The sequence below is a fragment of the Lissotriton vulgaris genome, chromosome 2_2, assembly GCF_964263255.1.
Source record: "Lissotriton vulgaris chromosome 2_2, aLisVul1.2, whole genome shotgun sequence".
NCBI lineage: Eukaryota > Metazoa > Chordata > Amphibia > Caudata > Salamandridae > Lissotriton > Lissotriton vulgaris.
In genome coordinates this window covers 289792725-289814103 of record NC_141688.1, presented here as the reverse complement: position 1 = coordinate 289814103, position 21379 = coordinate 289792725, and the positions used below count along the sequence as shown (strand labels likewise).

Sequence of the window (21379 nt, the reverse complement as noted above, 5' to 3'; positions counted from 1 at the left end):
CGCTCCGCTGCAAGAGAGTGTGCCCTCGATGGAAGAGAGTGCGCCCCACTGCAACAGAGTGCGCCCCACTGCAAAAGAGTGCGCCCCACTGCAAAAGAGTGCGCCCCACTGCAAAAGAGTGCGCCCCACTGCAAAAGAGAGTGTGCTCCGCTGCAAAAGAGTGCGCTCCGCTGCAAAAGAGTGCGCTCCGCTGCAAAAGAGTGCGCTCACTGCAAGAGAGCTTATGCAGCTCGAAAAGAGTGTGCACTGCTGGAAGACAGTGCGCCATGCGGGAATTGAGTGTGCACCGCTGGAATAGTGTGTGCCCAACTGGAAGAGAGTGTGCACCAATGGAAGAGAGTATGTCTAGCTGGAAGAGAGTGCACCTAGCTGGAAGAGTGTATGCCCCGCTGGAAGAGTGAGTGCGGGTCAAAGTGTTAGTACACCAGGGCCTCAGTGCTGAAAAGGAGTAATAATGCGATGGAAGAGAGTGCACACGCCTGGAAGATTGCGCTCACTGATAGCAGACAAGGTACGCCGTGGAAGAGTCCCAAAATGCACAAAGAAGGCATCGAATGGTAAGCGTGCACTCAAATATGGAAGGGAGTACACTTTTTTGGGAGGTTTTAGAGTGCACCCAAGCCTAAGGGTACAGAGGGCTTTACAACAGAGCAAACACAACAAGGTAAAGGACAGAGTGTTCAACCACTCACCTCCAGTCACAGATCTCGGCTTAATCCATCCTTTTGCCAGAGAGTGTGCACCACTGGCAAAGAGTTTGCACCGCTGGGAGGGAGTGTGCTGCCCTAGAAGAGAGTATTCCCTTCTGATAGAGAGTGCGCTCGCTGAAAGAGAGACTGCGCATCGCTGGAAGAGAGAGTGCGCTCCGGTGGAAGAGAGTGTGCCCCGGTGTAAGAGAGTGCGCCCCGGTGGAAGAGAGTGCGCCCCGGTGGAAGAGAGTGCGCCCCGGTGGAAGAGAGTGCGCCCCGGTGGAAGAGAGTGCGCCCCAGTGGAAGAGAGTGCACCCCGGTGGAAAAGAGTGCACCCCGGTGGAAAAGAGTGTACCCCGGTGGAAGAGAGTGCACCCCGGTGGATGGGCGCCTCGCTGGAAGAGAGAGTGCCCTCGCTGGTAGAGAGAGTGCACCTCGCTGGAAGAGAGAGTGCACCCCGCTGGAAGAGAACGCACGTAGGTGGAAGTTGGTAGAAAGTTCTCCCCAGTGGAAGAGAGGGTGCCCGGTGGAAGAGAATGCACACTGCTGGATGAGAGTGCGCAGCGCTGGAAGAGTGTGCACTGCTGGAAAAGAGTGTGCCCCGATGGAAGAGAATGTGCCTCGATGGAAGAGAGTGTTCCCCGATAGTAGGGAGTGTGCCCCGATGGAAGAAAGCTTGCCCCGATGGAAGAGATTGTGCCCCGATGGAAGAGAATGCACTGCTGGAATGCAGCTTAGAAAAGATTGTTACCCACAGACAAGGCTCACATACTTTTACCAACAAGCATTTGCATTTGCAATGCAATAGGTCTCGTATTTTCAAGAGTTTGAGCTATTGGCATTGTAAATGACAATGCATTTCATGTATGTGTTATTTTTAAAACGCATAAATAAAAGGCATTGTCATTTACAATGCCAATAGCTTAAACTCGCAAATGCGAGACCTATTGAATTGAAAATGCTGCGCCCGTGATATAAAAATTTGTGAAAAACTTTAGGAGACAGCATGTCCTGCCAATAGCAGGCAGGACAAAGCTTTTTGAGAAAATAGTGCTCGGAGGCTTTAAATAAAGCCTTCCGAGTAACAACACACGTAACAGAGGGTGTCGCCATGGGAGGTTACTGCATGAGACAATGCGGTACTAAGGAGGGACTACTAAGCCTACTGACCAATGAACAGCTACAGTTTACATTGGAAAATGACACAAGTCAATGAAAAATATGGGCGGAGCTTTAAGTCCCTAACCGAATACAGCATGCATCGCAGAGCAGTTCATGCACTGCCCAGGCTCGACCTAAAAATGGATTGTCCGAAATACTTTGTGATACCTAAAAAAAAATTATAAAACCCTGCTAAGACTGATTGTACTTTGAAACAGTCCTCAGACCCGCTTCTGTAACTGTGCTTTTGCCCAAAGTGTTTCACTCTTGTTTTGATTGTTACCTTTCCCTATAACTGTAAAGCGCTCTGATATCCTTCGGGATCAAGTTCGTGCTATATAAAACTATATAATTAAATAAAATTAAACGACCTGTTCCTGTTTTGCCAAATGCCTCTTATTTTTCAAGGTAAAATCATATTTGCGTAACAGTACGCTGCCTTGACACAATTGAGCGCATTATTACTATTGTGCATTACGTCCAGCTAATTTCAAATGCTAAGTCATTCCAAGCACAACAATGTGTGCAAGACTTGGACCACTTTTGAGAGGTAAACTCGGTTCAAAGTGTTAGTACACCCGGGCCTCAGTGTTGAAAAGGAGTACTAATGCGATGGACGAGAGTGCACACGACTGGAAGAGAGCGCTCACTGATCGCAGACAAGGTACGCCGTGGAAGAGTCCTAAAATGCACAAAGAAGGCATCGAATGGTAAGCGTGCACTCAAATATGGAAGGGAGTACACTTCTTTGGGAGGTTTTAGAGTGCACCCAGGCCTAAGGGTACAGAGGGCTTTACAACAGAGCAAACACAACAAGGTGATGGACAGAGTGTTCAACCACTCACCTCCAGTCACAGATCTGGGCTTAATCCATCGTTCTGTTGCGCAGTTCGCCACCCCAGTTCAGACCCAGCCATATGCAAATCAGTCTTGACCCTGTTCTTCATGGGAACAGTCCAGCCCAAACTGCCAGGCCAGATCAGTTCCTACCTGGACATAAACAAGCATCCCAGATTAAATCCAGATCTAATAGTGACTGGGGGTGAGTGTCTGAAAAGTTTCAGCACTTCATCTATTATCTTATTGTGTTGGCTTTACAACAGAAGCAAACAATTTAACACTTTTTTTCTTTCTAAACACAGAGAGATTAAGTGATTTACCCAAAAGCACAGGATTTTGAGAAAAGGTCCATTTTGAGCCTGTACTATTTACCTTTGTCAATGTTTTTCTAAGCCATGTCGTAAAGATGCAGCACATCTTCCGTGCACCATCAGGCAGCCAACATTGTCATTGCATGTGCTTGTTTTTTTCTTTTCTTTCAGCCATGCTGCGCAGAGGTCGTACCGCTGCACAGCATGGCTAAAAAAAGCCAAGAAATCTTGCATTGCCAATGCTTCTTGTGTCCGCTGCCAGGCCACATTAGCCACAATAACAAAGTGTAACAGTGATGAAGTGCCTATCCAGTGTGTGTATATATATATATATATATATATATATATATATATATATATATATATATATATATATATATCTATACTACTATTATAAAGAGAGAACAGAAACCTATTGGCAAGGTAAACTCGGGAACCACAGTGCCAATCCACACACCCGATACATTGTAGAAATTGTCAGGGTGTGCAGATGGACATAGGCTATAAAAAATAAAAATAAAACGTGCATTTAAAAATATAACTTTTTTAAAAAAGTAGTGCCCTGAAAGTAGCGCCGGCCGCGACGCTGCTCTGGCCGTGACGCAGCGCTGGCAACGTGCGTGATGACGAGGAGGAGAGACATGGAGCTGCGGTGAAGTGAGCATGGAGCTGTGGTGAAGTGAGGAGTGCGGGCGCGTCATGGCGAAGAGGAGCGGCGGTGAAGTGAAGATCGCGGGAAGGCAGCCCAGGTAAAGTAAATGCTCATTGAAATCAGGGCGGGAGGGAGTCGGGCCGGGAGGGGAGCGGGTGTGCACAGAGGGACAGGCGGGAGGAGTGGGGGCGGGAGGAGTGGGAGCGGGAGGGCGTGGGGGCGGGTCAAGGCGGGAGTGGGTGTACTGCCCCCAGCCCCTTTCTGCCCCAGGCAACGCTGGGGCGGGCTGCTAGTATATATATATATATATATATATATATCCAAATACAGCTTCAGAACAAAAATGAAAACCGGACCCAGATGGAAAGTTGCAAAATTATTTTATTCTCATCCTCGTGCAGAAAAACACGCCGCCATGACGCGTTTCGGAACCTCAGCCCCTTGATCACATGACATAGTCTGGCATTCCACCAATCAATTTAAAGTGCAAGTGCGTCATCAGCTGACCCCTCAGCCTGTGGACATAAAAAACAGACTTCAGCCTGGTCCAGGATCGAGTGCACAACATATTACATGTAAAATTCCAGTGCATCAATTAATCAGTCATGGTCCATATTTACTATTATACAACATGTACAGGTAAGAGATCAAACATTTAAAGAAAATTGTTACTATTTCAACAAGGTAGGCTCTTTATCCTCATGTCACCCTCACGCATATTCCCATTGATTGAATTGATTTGAATATAAAATCAATTAAAAGAATAAAATGACACTGTATATTGCATGTTAAAATCATGACTAAAAAATATACATTTCATAAATTCTGTGCAAATTTGCTCTATTTTGTGCAAATTTCGCAAATAGAAAAGTAGCATAATTATACTGCTGAGGAAATCATGTTGAGGACCATTTCTCAAAATTGAGCCCAATATATACACACACACCAGTCCCAACAAGGCGCTGATCTTGCACCACAGAGACACGGACACCAAATATCAGTGCTTAATGCTTAATCCGTTTTTATTTCTCTTGACATGGTGGTATGACACGTTTCAGCCATCAAGGGTGGAAATATATATAAACATCCAAGGACAACAGGTACAGATCACTCTTTGCGCAGATTAACCTCATAACGGCTATGGAACGTCCAGCTCCAGTGCTGGACGTTCCATTGCAGCTATGAGGTTCGTACGTTCAATGGCCGACGGCAGCACTCCTGAGGTAGTGGTGTTGTCGGCCGCCGAACGTTCGAAGCACTTAAGAGGTTAAAGTGAAAAGTGCTTTATTCCTCCTCTGGCAGCATGACGCGTTTCGACCGGGGCAACCCAGTCTTGATCACATGATGCACAAAGAAACCAACGAGTTTAAATGCAAAACTTATATATACATGCTCCTCCCAACTAAGCATAAATATAGAAGACATACTGGCAGTAGTGTTACTTAAAGATCTTCAGTCGCGTTATATTCCATCAATCATACATCATGGATAAAACGTTAATAAAAGGGCTATTTACAAATACATATAATATATATATATATATATATATATATATATATATATATATATATATATATATATGAGTAATAGTAAATGCCATAATTAAAGAACAAAAAAAAGTGCAAGTGCCCATATTTCTTTTACATTCGACAGATCTACAGTATACGTTACATATAGATACTACATGCTAGGTAGAGCAAAATGTGCAAACAGTCGCATTAAATACGTGCAAAAGTGCTATTAAAATTAAATAATGAATCCGAGATACATTTACTCAAATATCTCAATAGCTGATGCCTATGCCATCATTAAAGTGCAGGTGCAATTTCAAAAAACTAAAAAACAATCAGTAATCCATATTGAACCTCAGATAATACATAAGGTACACAACTGTTGTGGTTGAAAAAACATTGGAAAAGACAAAGAATACATGTCTAAATACATGTGATAATAGATATCATACCCAATATTGTTTTCCTCATCAAGGAAGGTTTATATCATCATATAAGTTTTTAAAAGTGCCACTAATCAAACAAATATCCAATAAATGTCCACCAAAACCCCAAACCACATCTCCACCAGAAAAAAAACAGTAAAACTAGCAGCACTAAAAGAACTAGTTAAAAATCCGATAAAAACATGATAAAAGGATCCTGATAAAATTAATTTAAACATAATTAGAGCTTAAGAAATTCATATACCAAATAGCAGCAATGGAGGTCGGAAATTAAAGTAGTTACTATTAAGGGAACAAGTCTGCCCCTTAACAAGAAAGAATGTCAATTCAGAAATGCAAATACTCAATATAAATATTATAAAAAGTATTCATAAAAAGTTGTACTAATCATCCCGTTTTAAGACCATTCGGAATCTTAGTATCAAGAAGAAGAATGTAGTGGCTCCCAATGGTGTAATTACCCTAGGGAAATGAACATACAATTAGGTTTAATGAATTCATACATACACAACACAGTATATTACTTAGCCAATGGCAACTGATACGTGACACAAATTATACTGATCCCAATATCTAGACACAAAATTTAAGGTGTCTTGATAAAGGTGGACAAAACTTGGGAAAACCACCGAAACGCGTCGACGCTTCACTCAGTATAATTTAGGATCTCCACCTCTTTTGCTGATATACCATATTACAAGTGCACATAGCTTAGATGTGACCAATAGAGTCCGAATATACAAAAAGTACTGTACTAATTTTATGTCTTACTGTCTTTTCTGTCTCTGTGACTCAATCTTGCTGGCAAAATTGAAAGTCAAAAAAGTAAAAAAATCTCTTTTAATGTTTTATTTGTGTTAAGTGGGTTCCACTGGGACCACTTTTCTTTTAACATTTGTAACTTTAATAAACTGTAAGAATTCTTTATATTTACTTGTATTTTGTTATGATTTTTAACTGACATACCGGTTCTTCCGGTTAACATTTCTCAAGGGTAAATTTTGCTTTACTAGTCTTAAGGATAGGCCAGTTTGATTTGAGGATATTACAAATCTTTCTCTCCTGACTACTAAAAGTAGTAATTAATCTAACCGTCATATCCTCTTTCATAGGTACCACCTCACCCATGAAGGGTGTATTTTCAATATTGTTCAATTGTGGCGAGGCCTTAGAGGTTAAAAACATGTTCTTCAATGCATTCCTAAGATCAATTTCTCTGTAACCACGATTCATAAATCTTTGAAATGAGAGTTGAATTGCCAGCTGTGCTCCTCCTATGAAGTTTAGTGTGGATGTTGTTATCACAAATATATACTTCCACATCCAGAAATTCAACCCTCTCTTTGCTAATGGTAGCTGTGAATTCTAGCTTGAGCATATTGTTATTAATATTCTTCACAAATGGCTCCGCAGTTTCTTTAGATCCTTGCCAAATCAAAAACACATCATCGATAAAACGCCAAAATTGGATGATTCCAGTGCCTTGGTTTCCTGCAGCACCGAGGCGCGACCCAGGACACGCTCCTCCCACCAACCTAAGTGTAAACAAGCATAGCTGGGGGAGAAGCATGCCCCCATGTACACGCCGCGTAGCTGCTGGTAAACCTCGTTGTTAAAAAGGATAAAATTATTCTAAAGGCATAACTCAACCATCTTTACAAGCATTTTACTGTGTTCGTAAAATTTGATGTCTCTGCTTGACAAAAAAAGTTGAATAGCATGTAAGCCGTCCAGATGATTGATGGAAGTACAAAGTGAACAGATATCCATTACAATAAAATGGTAATCTGGACTCCAAGTGACCTCTTTAAGTTTGGATACAAAGTATATCTAATACACGATGGTAAAGATTCCATATAACTGTGAAGGAAGAAATCGACATATTTAGAGATTGGTTGAAGTAGACAATTCTGGGAAGAAATAATAGGACGCTCCGGTATAGGAGACAACCCCTTATGGACTTTGGGCAAAAGATAAAGTATTGGAGTTTAGGGTGGTCTTTTTTCAAATACAAAAATTCATTCTCAGTGATAAGACCCTCCCTTCTCCATTGAGCCAACTGAGTGTATATTAAGTCCTAAACTCGATTGAGTTCATTAAAGGAAGCCTTCCTATAACAACAGGGGTCGTTCAACTGTATATATGTATATATATACACACACAAATATATATACACACAAATACGAGAACAAGAGCAGTTAAAAAACGCACAAAGACGTTTTTAAGAGTCATATCAACCAAAGTGGACGATAAAAAATATATTTCCACCGCTCCCTTGAACGCATATAGCTGTGCAGATCGCTTTACTGGAGATGAAAGTTAAATGTAACTGTTGTATTTAGACCTATTGATTTCCAGCGCATTTTGACTCTGAATGGCCTCCTCAAGTATGAGCTGAAGCCTCCTTTTAGCAAAATTAAATCAATGCAAAAGTAACTGCCAAAAAATAGGACCGCTGGCTGCGCTGTGTTCCCTCGTGGACGCTCTTACCACGTCACACTTCTTCGATGTCAAAGGTTTGTTCACTTAAAGTACTACAGTTGCAAACAGTTTATAGAAAAATCCATCTACACGGCTTTTAAATTTCAAAACTTCAGGAGCCGTTTTAAGTAAACAGTTTAGCATCTGCAGTATCTTTATTTATCAGCAGCACTAAATGAAAAGATTTTTTAAAGTAGGGTAAAAGCTAAGAGCCACCTGGAGCCCGTCATGAGTGTGTCCGCGGACAATTACATTATCTCACCCTGAAAAATGTGTTACTAAATTCTAGCACAGGAGGGGGGGGGGGGGGGACATTAATAAAGCAGTTAACCAGTACTTGGCCCATGCGCCATAAAAGTAACAAAACACATGAAGAGAAAGTGAATCCAGCATTCTCTGACCAATGAGAAGCAAGGAAATGAGACTGATGATGAAGTCAGCCAATGGTAAGTAATGGGCGGGCTCTAAGCCCCTATTAAGTTAACAAAAGTCTTGCATGCAATGAGTTAAGTGAGACGTAGAAAGAAGGTACATCATAGGCAGTGAAGTAAGCTTCATACACACACACCAGACTGGTATGGGCCAGGCACAGCAAGATAGACTGACACACGGAATATGGACAGCACAGACAGCAGGGCAGGCCTCACCAACACACACAAGACTGGTACAGCCAAGGCACAACAAGCCTCACTAACACACAGGATGGATGCGGCATAGGCAGCGGAGAAGGCTACCCTCACACAAATGCATAGCAGAAGAACACAACACACATGGCACAGAGAGCAGCAGAGCCACTACACTAACGTACACACGATAGGTACAGAACAGGCGGCAGAGCAGGCTTCCCTCACACATACAAGTCGAACTGGAGCCACACAACAGAAGACACAAGGCACAGAGAACAGTCGAAGAAGCTTCACAAAGACACATACAAGCAGAAGAGAGGACACACACCTACAGAGCACATACATCAGAGACGGCAGCAAATCAGGCTTCACTCACACACACACACAACATATCCAATATATATATATATATTTCTGTTGTGGCTCACCGAGCACCCCTGCACTGCCTGCTTCTCTAGCTCAGAAGCATTTATTTACTTTCGATCAAGCCCCGATTTTACCATTTGCTTTCTTGAACTTTTAGTGTTTTTTTACCTTTAGGAATAGAAAAGTTGAAATCCCAGAATAGACTGACTGAGCTAGTCGTGGGCACCTTCAGATCTCTGGAACACCTTCTTCCGCACAGCTCCTTGAAGGGGAGCGCACGGCGCAGTCCTTGTACTTCTTTCTAACAGTCGTCGGTACCCTCGGTTGGTGGGGGTCGACAGTGTAATTCTCCAGGAGTGGTGAGTGCAGTCATTATATTTAGGGTGATCGGGTGTCCCGCTCTTATAGAATAAATTAGCATTATAAAATAGATAAATTTAGCAGATACCCTGGTTTAAAGAGAGTCAATTGAGGCAAGCTCTCGTCTGTTTGGGGGAAAAATTAGCAAGCGGCCTTATTGGAATCCGAATTGTTTACAGAGATAAAACTGTGTGTTAAGTTACTTTACATTGCCCCTTAATATTACATGTTCTGTTTTTCAGATGCTGGCCCGCGCTGACAGGTCCTTCTGAGCCGCTTGGTCAATGGATAGCTGGAGTCCTACTTCTATGTTTGTGGAAAGTCCCACTTCTTGGTTCTCACAATCTTGTCGCCCTAGTACCACCCCAATTCAAACACCAACCCAGGGCAGGACACACAGCGACAACAGCCTGCCTGCACAAGCTTTTCAGTGCGTTTCTAAAATCCGCTAGACAACCTCCATAGTTAGGTTTGCATTCATACCCATTCACTCTTTGGCCTCTCTAGGGGCACTCTAGCCAAGGCCATGAACTTGTCCCGAGCCCTAGAAGATTTGTAGTAAATTGCACCAGTGTCCCTGGGATACCCACAAGGCACTGCGCGTGAGCTGACCACAGTGCACGCTTGGCAGTATAACTAAACAAACACACGCTAATGCAACTCAACAAGCAGAGGAGATAACGTGTTATTTCGCAGCAGTCGGAGCCAGGAGATAAGGCCGAGCAGACAGCAGCCGGCGCAGGCTGAGTGCGAGAGGAGGCCTCGTCTCCAAAGAGGCCCCGCCGCCAAAGAGGCCCCGCCGCCAAAGAGGCCCCGCCGCCAGAGAGGCCCCACTTATCTTCAAGGGCGGTCCCAATGGTGGGAATCATCGGTGCCGCAGACACACAATCACTCCCCGCCAAGAGCCGCTGCTGGAGCACTGCTCCTGTTACTGGCATAGCGCTCACACCTACAACCGCTGTGTTCTCGAAGCACTTTCTCTTGTTCGAGTGGTTGCACGGGGGAGCATGCAAACACTGGCGCAGGGTGTGCGGCTGGAGCAGGGGTCTTCAAACTGGGCATGTGCCCCCACCCCCTAAGGGGCGTCAAGTGACCCCATGCGAGCCACCAGGCTGTGGCCAAAAGAAACATTTTGCTCATAACAGAGCTTTGTTTTAAGGGGGGTGGCGGGGGGGGGGGGGGAGGGGTGACCTGCAGTAAGCCTCTCACTAACATCCTTTGTCTTTTATACCCTGGCTGGGACTATGTGTCAAAAGGGAAAGGATTCCTAGAAATCCGCACACACATTTCTAATAATCCCCCAGTAGATACTTTTACATGTTAGTAAGGCCTGCCTAACCAAAACAGTGAGTTTGGCAATAATGTATTTGCATTTTTAAAACAATAACAGAAGTTAACTGCAATGAAGAAGTGGCTGGTTTCGGGTGAAAGTGGTGGGGTAATACGGGATTGGGGCGTGGGGGGAATAAAAACAAAAATAGAATTTACCTGCCGCTCGCTGATGGGCAGTTTTCTGATTTCTGCGGACTGTGACACACAGGCTGAGGCTCCCAGACTCCCCTATAGCCAATCCCAGCGCTTCCCTCATGCTGGTACCAGCACAAGAGAAGCGCTGGGATTGGCCTGAGCGGGCTGGTTTTCTGCCCCAAAGAGCACTGGGAGCCGGAGCCTGTGCCAGCTGTTCTCTCCACCTGCCAATGCAGCTTGGGTTGGACAGATGTCAGTGCGCATGTCAGTTTGGCCGTCTAAGACCAAACCCACATGCGCACTGACACCAGTGCCAACCACTCCCTCTTTGTGCCTGTCATCAATTAGGCCCCACCCCTAAGACTAAGCCATGAAAAAAAATTTATGATAATAAATCTCACGTATTATAATTTTATTTCTCAATTTCTGCAGCCGCTGGCGGGGGATACCGCTCCCCCGCCACGACGGCAGAGCCACCGCTGCTGGTGACATTTGCCAAGACATATTTAAACATTGCCACTTTAACAGAAATAATTAGAACGATTCTGAGGGGGTCCAGTGGGGGGGGGGGGCCGACATAAAAAAGTTTAAAGACTACAGGACTGCGGAGTGCCATAGTAGGTGTGTGTTTGTTGCCACGTGTAAGGCAGCAATTTACATGTTACTTCTTACATCTACTGGGAAAAGCAAACTTCAACTCCCAGAATGCAAATGGTCATGGGTACAAAGCTGGACTGGTGGGATGTGTCACTCGACACATGGGTCGGATATACCCTGCACACAGAGTCCCCCCCCTTACCACCCCCTGCACTTCACAGACTGCCCCATCCACATCCAGACAGGGGTGTAGCTTCAATAAATATATAAATATAATTTCTGGAAAAGAGTTGGGTACAGGTGCTTTTAGTTGGGTTTGGTGAGGTGTCTGTCGGATATCACAAGGAATTTTTACATACACACAGACAAAAGAGCACACGTATATGGTGTAATTTAACATGATCTGCCAGCACGGCTGTTGGAAAATCTGACGCTTACACCCCCAATCTTACTGACCAAGCAAAGCCCCTGCCTCCGGGCACCTAACCCACCCACTGCATCGAGTGTCCGGCTACATTAGCCCTCCGCCCCCCCTGGGAGAGGCCCTCCCTCTCCCCGGATTCCAGCACCCCCCACCCCCTAGGTGAAATGTCGACCACAACCCACTGTCCAGACCCCCTGCCCGTCACCCCTGCATACTTCGCTCTGTCTCTACACCTCTATAGGACAGCTGCCGGCTTTTGCAGCCGAAAACACGCCGCTTCTCTGAAACTGCGGCGATCTGTACTACGTTATCGTAATTTACTTTTTATAGCACCTAGGCTGGCGTTCAGCGCGCTTCCTGGCGCTCCATAACTTACCAGGAACCTACCCAGCTGTAAGATTAAAAGAAAAAAAACAATTAGCCCAGAATTACGCCACTTGGTCAACAAATTAGCTACCACCCCCTACTCCTCCAAAAACAGCAAAGTTAACTCGTCATAAATTAACACTGCTGGGCTCTCCCTGGGAAGCGGCTTCCACATTCTTTGGTGGGCTGGCGCGGCCCGCATGCGAAGAGTTTCTTCGTGGGGTGGGGGCCCTCACACCCCCTCTGTTTACACTTGTCAGCTTGCGGCTACATGTATTTATATCATGTTTACACTTCGCATGTCTGCCTGGTGTGAAACCGCACCGCGTCCTGTCCGATAGCGTCGTTTCTGGCGTAGCGCCCACTGAGAGCAGCCCTGCTACGAGGCGCTCGCCCCTCGGCGAGGAGAACCCGCGGATAAAGGGCGTTCGCACAAGGATTAGTGCAGGGTGGCACAGAGGGCCCTAAACAGGTAGCCAGCACCCAGCTGCCCCATTAGAGATTGATAGGGTCGAGTTCAGGCTGGGTCTCCTGGCCACAGGGGTCCGTCTCTGGCCAGGCACAGGCTGGTCCATAGTCCAGCACTGCCCGCCCCCTGGAGCAGAATGGCAGCGCCCGCCTAATGCCCTGGTGCCTCAAGGTGGGCACTAAATAAACTACGCATTCAGAGCTGCGGGGTAGAACACCCCAGAGGCTGCCGAGGGCGGAATAAACGGGTGACGAGCCAACAAATTAGCAGGGAGAGCCGAGCCAAGGGTCTGGCTTGGCTCTTAGAGCCGGACCCTTAAACTATGTGGCAAGTAAATCATACAACAAGCGCGTAAACATATGATATTATTAAGCAGTAGCGTTTAAATAGTTCCTCTCAGTGGTGCGTAGGTATAACCCCCTCCTCTTGAGAGCTGAGTGCGTACACTAGGGAGGGAGGAGGAGAGAGAGAGCAACAGAAGTGAAAGAGATATAGAGAGTGAGAGATATAGAGTCTGTGTGTGTGAGAGACAGATGCAGCGAGAGAGAGAGAGAAAAAGAAAGTGAGAGAGAGAGTATGAGAAAGAGAGAGAGTGGGGGAAAGAGAGAGACAAAGAGAGTGTGGGAGAGTGTAAGAAAGAGAGGATGTGAGAAAGAGAGAGAGGAGGTGAGAAAGAGTGGGAGGGTGTGACAAAGAGAGACAGAGTGTGTGTGAGAGAGTGTGAGAAAGAAAGAGAGAGAGAGTGTGTGTGTGTGGGTGAAGGGGGGAGAAGAGTCAAAATACTGAACAAAGTGACCCAAAGTCTTACACTGCCTGAGGCTGAAAGATCAAGTAGCCAGTTCTGCCAAAGCGACCCGAGAATGTAGCCAGGACCCCTAAAAAGACAGATATAGAAGTGGGGTACACCTGGGGGCATGAGAACAAGCTAGAACAGTACAGATCACTTCACCTGACACAGCGCCGCACCGTGGTGAGAAGCGCAAAGCACAGCTGTTCACCAAGAGAGTGAACGACCAAGGGCCAGGCAGGGACTGACTGACAGACACCAACCAGAAACCAGGAGAGAAGCGAGTCTGACTGAAGCAGCGCCAGGCTGTCTCCTGCCGCCCCGCCCCCTGAGACACACACAGAACTCACTCCCATTAGACGGCACTTCAGACACGCAGTCGTTTCCATCGTTTACTTTGTCAACACTTCTCGTGCCAATAAACTTCTGTGTTGCGTTGGATGGCGGTCGGTGGCCTATAAACGAACAAAGCATCCCCCCACCCCCCAGATGTGCCTAGTGGTACCTCTATAGCGCCAGGAGGCGGGGGTACAGATCACGTGAAGGGTCTGTAAATATATATGCACGCGGCCCTACGTCAACGCAGTAAATAACTCACATACGGAACCTTTCACTGGGGGAAACGTAAACACGCCAAAGAACTAACGAGACACAGACAGTGACTAGAAACAGAGTCTGTCCACAGACCGACTCACAGACACAGGAGAGGGCAGAGCCGGTCCACAGACCGACCCACAGGTCCAGAGAGGACATGGTATGCCCACAGACCAACCCACAGACCCAGAGAGGACAGAGCCTGCCCACAGACCAACCCACAGACCCAGAGAGGACAGAGTCTGCCCACAGACCAACCCACAGACCCAGAGAGGACAGAGTCTGCCCACAGAACAACCCACAGACCCAGAGAGGACAGAGTCTGCCACAGACCCAGAGAGGACAGAGTCTGCCACAGACCCAGAGAGGACAGAGTCTGCATACAGACCAACCCACAGAGGACAGAGTCTGCCCACAGACCAACCCACAGACCCAGAGAGGACAGAGTCTGCACACAGACCAACACACAGACCCAGATAGGACAGAGTCTGCCACAGACCCAGAGTGGACAGAGTCTGCATACAGACCAACCCACAGAGGACAGAGTCTGCCCACAGACCAACCCACAGACCCAGAGAGGACAGAGTCTGCACACAGACCAACACACAGACCCAGAGAGGACAGAGTCTGCATACAGACCAACACACAGACCCAGAGAGGACAGAGTCTGCATACAGACCAACCCACAGACCCAGAGAGGACAGAGTCTGCCACAGACCAACCCACAGACCCAGAGAGGACAGGGTCTGCCCACAGACGAACCCGCAAACCAGGAGAGGACAGAGTCTGACCACAAACCAACCCACTGACCCAGCGAGGACAGAGTCTGCCGACAGACCAACCCACAGACCCAGAGAGGACAGAGTCTGCCCAAAGAAAAAAACCCAGAGCCAGAGAGGACAGAGTATATCCACAAACCAACCCACTGACCCAGAGAGGACAGAGTCTGCCCACAGACCAATCTACAGAGGACAGAGTAGGTACACAGACCAACCCACAGAGAACAGAGTCTGCCCACAGACCAACCCGCAAACCAGGAGAGGACAGAGTCTGCCCACAGACCAATCCACAGACCCAAAGAGGACAGAGTCTGCCCACAGTCCAACCCGAAAACCAGGAGAGGACAGAGTCTGCACACAGACCAACCCACTAATTCCAGAGAGGACAGAGTCTGCCTACAGACCAATCCACAAACCGTGAGAGGTCAGAGTCAGCCCACCAGAGTGTCCGGGGGAGACTGAGTGCTATTCTGCCCAACTACAGGAACACACCCTCCAACAGAACCGGCCATACACAACAGCGAGGGCACGAAAAAAAAGAGTGAAAAATACAAACACGTCGTAAGAGGCACAAACAAATCTATTGGGGAGATTGTACCTTCCAATAAATGTTCAATGTTTAAGTTAGTAGCACCTGCATGACTCGTCATAAAGACCCATGTGGTGTAGTGGTAACAAGCACTCCCCACTGAGAGCTGCCTTCCTACACTCTTATAACACTTGGTCACTGGACCAATATATCTTAGGGTTTGGATGAAAATCGGTCCCCACCCCCAAGGAAAGGAATGGGACCACACCAGAGAGAGCCCCACAAATAGAACTTGCACACATCACCAGCCAAAACCAACCCCCGCCCTTAGAACTACTGCCGCATCCACAGCTGTCAAACACTAGCATGACTATCGACCCCAAAGCTGCCACCGGCCAGCACCACTGTGACTAGAAACATGGTCATCCACCACACCCATCACTGTCCCTACCTTCAATAACACCCAGCTTTACTCGCACCTCTGCCAATACCAGTACTGCCAATCACGCCACTCTCAACCACTACCAACAACCAGCACCACTACGCGTGGCTAGAACCACTGCCCATGACCCTTGCTATCCAGTAACACAAGTATTAAAGTCGCTAATAACTGTCCCAACTTTTAGCACCACAGCCAACCACCAATGTCCTTACCACCACGGTGCCTGCCAGTACTGCCAACCAGCACCACTGTGGTTTGAACCACTGCCAATCACCAGCACCACTGCCAACCAAGAACGCAAGCACTGGCGAACCATCACAACTGCGTTTCACTACCACAAACATCACATCCCCCATTAACAGAACCAACCATTAGCACCACAGCCAACCACCACAATCATCACTGTCCCTTCCACTAATACCACCCACGGCTAATAACAGCATTACCAATCGCACACTCCCAATCACTACCAGCAACCAGCAATACTATGTATGGCTAGAATCACTGCCCATCACCCTTCCTATCCACTACCACAAGTATAAGTGTCCTCAAAATATTGTCAACTATTAGCACCACAGCCAACCACCACTGCCATCCACCACTACCAGCACCACTATGCCTGCCACTACTGCCAACCACCAGCAAAACTGTGACTAGAATCATGGCCCACTGCCACACGCATCACTGTCCCCAACTCTAATACCACCCTCCGCTAATAGCACCACTGCCAATACCAGTACTGCCAATTACACCACTCCCAACCACTACCAACAACCTAGAACCACTGCCCATCACCATTGCTATCCAGTAACACAAGTATTAAAGTCTCTACTAACTGTGTCAACTTTTAGTACCACAGCCAACCACCAATGTCCTTACCACCACTGTGCCTTCCAGTACTGTCAACCAGCACCACTCTGGCTAGATTCAAGGCCAACTACCACATGCATCACTGTCCCAACCACTAATACCACCTACCACTACTAGCACCACTGCCAATAACAGCGCTGCCAATCACACCACTCTCAACCACTATGTGCACCAATATGTATGGCTAGAACCACTGCACATCACCATTGCTATCCACTAGCATAAGTACGAGTCCCTACTAACCGTGTCAACGTTCAGTACCACAGCTAACCGCCAATGTCCTCATCACTACTGCCACCCACCACTGTGCCTGCCACTACTGCCAACCACCAGCCCTACTCTGGCTAGAACCACTGCCAACCAAGGCCACCAGCATTAGTGCCCCATGCCCACTGTCATTCACTACCACAAACATCACTGTCCCTAATAATAGGACAAACAGCCAAAAAACACAAGTATCACTGTCACTACCACCACTGGCAGCACAACTGCCAACCACAACTAGAAACATCACTTTCCTTACAATGGCTGCACACCACCACAAGCTTCACTTCCACAACTGCCAACTACAACCACAAGGTTACTTTATTTACCAGGCAGCCAAAAAACCACTTGCAAACACCGCCACAAGCAACGCTTCCACAACAGCCAACTAGCACCACAATATTACTTTGTCTACCAGGCAGCCAATAAAACCACTTGCAAACACCGCCACAAGCACCACTTCCACAACTGCCAACTACCACCACAATGTTACTTTCTCTACCTGGCAGCAAATAAAACCACTTGCAAACACCACTTCTCCGACCACAGCCACTACACGCCCCTCCTCCAGCCGCTTCCAATCTCTGCAATAAACACCCGTTACCGAAATGTAGATCGGTGCCCAGTGCCCCCCCATCAGCAGGCAGCGCCCACCATACAATCCACCGCCCACAACGCCTCACGTGTCCCTACGGCTTCGGCTTCACATGTTGCTCTATCCTGGGAGGGCAGTTGTTGGTGCAGTAATGTGGGGTACTGTCGGGGGTGTGTGTGGTTGGTGGGTGGGTGGGTGGGTGGGGGGGGGGGGGGGGGGGGGGGGGGACAGCTATGGAGTTTTAAGCTCTTGGTTTTCTATTCCCCGAGTTGAAGTTTTAAAAGTTGTCGAGTGAGGCTGCTGTCCTGACGTTCATCCCTTACATGGGGTGTCTGTCTTTGGGGTTCTGGGTCACACATTCCTTGGGGTTCCGGGGAAGCCTTTAAGGGGTGCATCTTTCTGAGGCACTGTCTCCCCTGGCAGTCTGACGGCCTTTGGGTCGCCGACCTCCCCAAGCCTTGTGTGTGGGCGGGGGGTCTCCACGGCGGTGTCTCTCTGAGGTCTGTGGATCTGTGCGTGGGGCGAGCGTTGGGGTGATTTTATGCACCGAGTCCGGGGCCCTGTGTGTCTGACACCCAGGAATAAGTGGATGCAAGACCCTCCGTGGCTCTGTGAGGGGGGGTGGGGGTGTCTGGACTGTGGGGCCCCTGGGTTCTCCATGGGGTCGGGCGTTCAAAGGCACAGATTTCAGGTGGAGTGGGCAGGGGTCCCCATGACCCTGCGGGGCGCTGGGGCACCCGCACCCCAACTCCACGCACTGGAACAGTTGCATGCCCTTTACCACGAGCCCTCCCAGGAGGTCACATTAGGCGGGGGGTCGTAGGGGCTAGTAGTTGTCCCTTACCTTCTAGTTCCAGGGGCAGCGCTCAGTCCGCAGCTGGGGGGCTCGTCCTGCTGGAAGTGTCCAGTCGTGGGGGGTTGAAGTGCTTCTCCAGTGGGTGAATCACAGCCTCTCGTGGGGGAGGGTATGGGGTGTCCTTTCAGTCCAGGGTGGCGGGATGTTCGGCTCCTCCAGGGGTCTCCCTACCCCCCGTACCCCAGAATCCGCCGTCTAAGCTCGTCAGCCTGCCTATGCCTCTCCCCCCGCTCACAAGCGCCTCCTCCCGGTAACTCGGCCCGCCCACAACCCTGGCCCCACCCCTCACATCAGCTCTTCGAGACCCTCCCTCTCCCCCCCGGCCCCTTCCCTCAGCTCCTATTGGCTCCTCCCCTCTTCTCGGCCCCTCCCCTCTTCTCCCCCGGCCCCGCCCCTCACATCAGCTCCTCGAGACCCTCCCTCTCCCCCCTCCCTGGACCCTTCCCTCAGCTCCTATGTCCCCTTCCCTCTTCCCGGCCCCTCCCCTCTACTCCCCTGGCCCCTCCCCTCTCCCCACGGCCCCTCCTCCTATCCCCCTTGTCCCCCCCCCGGACCCTCCTCCCTGGCTCTTCCTCCCTCACCCTCAGCCCCTTCTGCTGCAGCAGACTCAGCGCCCAGGCTGGGGGCAGGAGGTGGGCACGAGACCGGGCAGGGGGCACCACTACCTTTCTCGGGGGTGCGAGACGGGATCAGAGGGGGTGAGAGTCAGATAAAGTCTTCTAGAGCAAAACAGAAGAAACGACCCTATCGCTGACAGGAGATCAGACAGACACACAGCCGGGGGCACCACAACAGACCTGTACACACAAGTGTCACACAAGAAGGGTGCAGGAAGCAAGGGCATCACTGGAACCATGGCAGCTGCAGTGTGCCCTGCTGTGACCTCTGTGGTCCCCAGTGAACCGCTGCTGTAAGCGACCCCCCTCCCCCCACCCATGGCAGCTCTAGGACTTGAACCTCTGAACGTTACCCCAAATACACAAACTAGTATACATCAAATATATGCACAAGTTATGCGATATTGTAATCATCTCACAGAGAAAAAGTGACTTTGAAAGGACAGGATGGAGTCTTTCAAATGTTGGCTTTATTTCTAAAAGGCGAAGGGGCAGATTTACAAGCCCCTTGCGCCACGTTTGCGTCATTTTTTCCACGTTAAAAATGACGCAAAGTGTCGCATGAGGCTTGTAAATCTGCCCCAAAGTGTTCTGCTAGACGCGCGTGTCCGCGTCTGTTTTTGCTCCTTTTGTCGGTGCAGACTGGCGCGGATGCAGTTCATGACACCAATTGCTCATATAAACCTATTAGCTGTTCTTGCCCGGTGCCACTGCTCCCGCTACTCCGAGACGAGATTACCAACATAAAATCACACTTTCAAATTGCTACTCATTAGAGTTCTACATTTTGCTTTTTTATGTGTATGAACTAAATTAACTAACATTTTTTTAAATCTTATAAACAGTAGAGGACCTCTGGGTAGGTGTCACAGACCCCTGGGGGTCCAGTCCACAGACCACTTGTTAAGAATCACCGGTGAAGGATAGTGTTTCGCACGTGTTTGTTTTATTGCTACTCTTCCGACATGTCTCTGTACTGTATTATATGACACCCACTGCAACAGCACAAGAAGCGCGGCGATTGGAGGGAGGGGGGGGGGGGGGGGGCTCAAGCGATTCGAAATCATGACCCCCCCCCCACCCCCCAACAAAGCAAGAAGTCAAAGCATGGCCCTCCCTCAGAAACAGCGGTCATAAGACTGGTGCCTCCCTTCCCTACTCCCCACCCATCAATGACACCACGCGTCCCTCCCCCACTCACCCACGCAACAGAGCAGGGCCCAGTGCCCCATGGCTCTTGTGTCAGGGGGGCACAGCAAGAACACAAACTGTGCCCCCTTCCGTTCTACCCCCTCTCCGTTGCTCCAACGGAGCTAGAAGGACCCAAAGCATGTACACGTCAAAGTGGGCAGAGACCCACAGCACAAATGCCAAGCAAACCCCCCCCCCCCAACGGCTGGCACTGCAGGGTGGAAGGGTAGGGGTTAGCAGGGGTAAGTCAAGAACTGAAAATCAGGTCCCTTCGATCAGAGCAACATTGTGTAGAAAGTGATCAGGGTTGGACTGGCCTACAGCACAACAGGGCGGTGCCACAAGGTAACCCTGGGCGGAGTTTGCGGAGTTGCACTACGCAGAACTCCGCAAAGTGAAAAAAAAAACAACTCCACCACACTACGCAGAGTTCTGCAAGCGGCGGAGTTCGATAGAAAAATGGTGTGATTGCACTGTGCCAGATGCTTGTCCGCATTGTGCAATCATCGTCTCTCAAGTAGATTTTTACTCGAGCGGCAGCTTTCTCAACGCGAATGAGCTGTTTCTCAACGCGAGCGGTCGCGAGCATACGAGATCACTTGCAATGTGAAACCTGACCCCCGTGTTGAGAAATCTCGCCGGGAGGTTGATTTTCCACGCTTGCGGTCGCCAACTTGACGTTGACGAACATGAGCGAGGTAAAAAACTCTGCGAGCTCCGCGGAGTCCGGAAAACTCCGCAAACTCAGCTAGTGGAGCGCAGTTGACCGCCCAGGGATTCCAGAAGGGCCGATGTGAGCAGTTAGTGTCTGAACCTTTCCATTGGCTGTGCGGTGGCCTATTTGTGGAGCCGTAACCAAAACTGGGTCTGGGCTCACGGGCAATAAGGACAAGCCTCACTATAAACTGAAAAACCAATAACAAGCACCAATATTGCCACTTATTTTTAGGGGGGTTATTGATGACCACTCGGTCTACTGATTTGAACAGTACACCTCAGGACACTTTTTTAGTCCAAAATAAATCAATTTTAATTTTTTCAAAATTCAGCAAACACAAATTTCATAAAGATTTCATAAAATTCAAAAGC

General features: G+C 48.4%; 1 protein-coding gene across 2 annotated transcripts in view; it reads right to left on the bottom strand.

Annotated features, from left to right (window-relative positions):
• TSPAN18 (tetraspanin 18) overlaps positions 1-18800 on the bottom strand; it is a 345609-nt gene extending 326809 nt beyond the window's left edge. Inside the window, exon 1 of one of the 2 annotated variants that reach the window (XM_086959612.1) lies at positions 18471-18800. The gene's annotated coding sequence lies outside the window, so the exon portion shown is untranslated. The remainder of the gene's footprint in view (positions 1-18470) is intronic. The other variant, XM_086959613.1, reaches the window with a different exon arrangement.
• Between the last annotated feature and the right edge of the window lie 2579 nt (positions 18801-21379).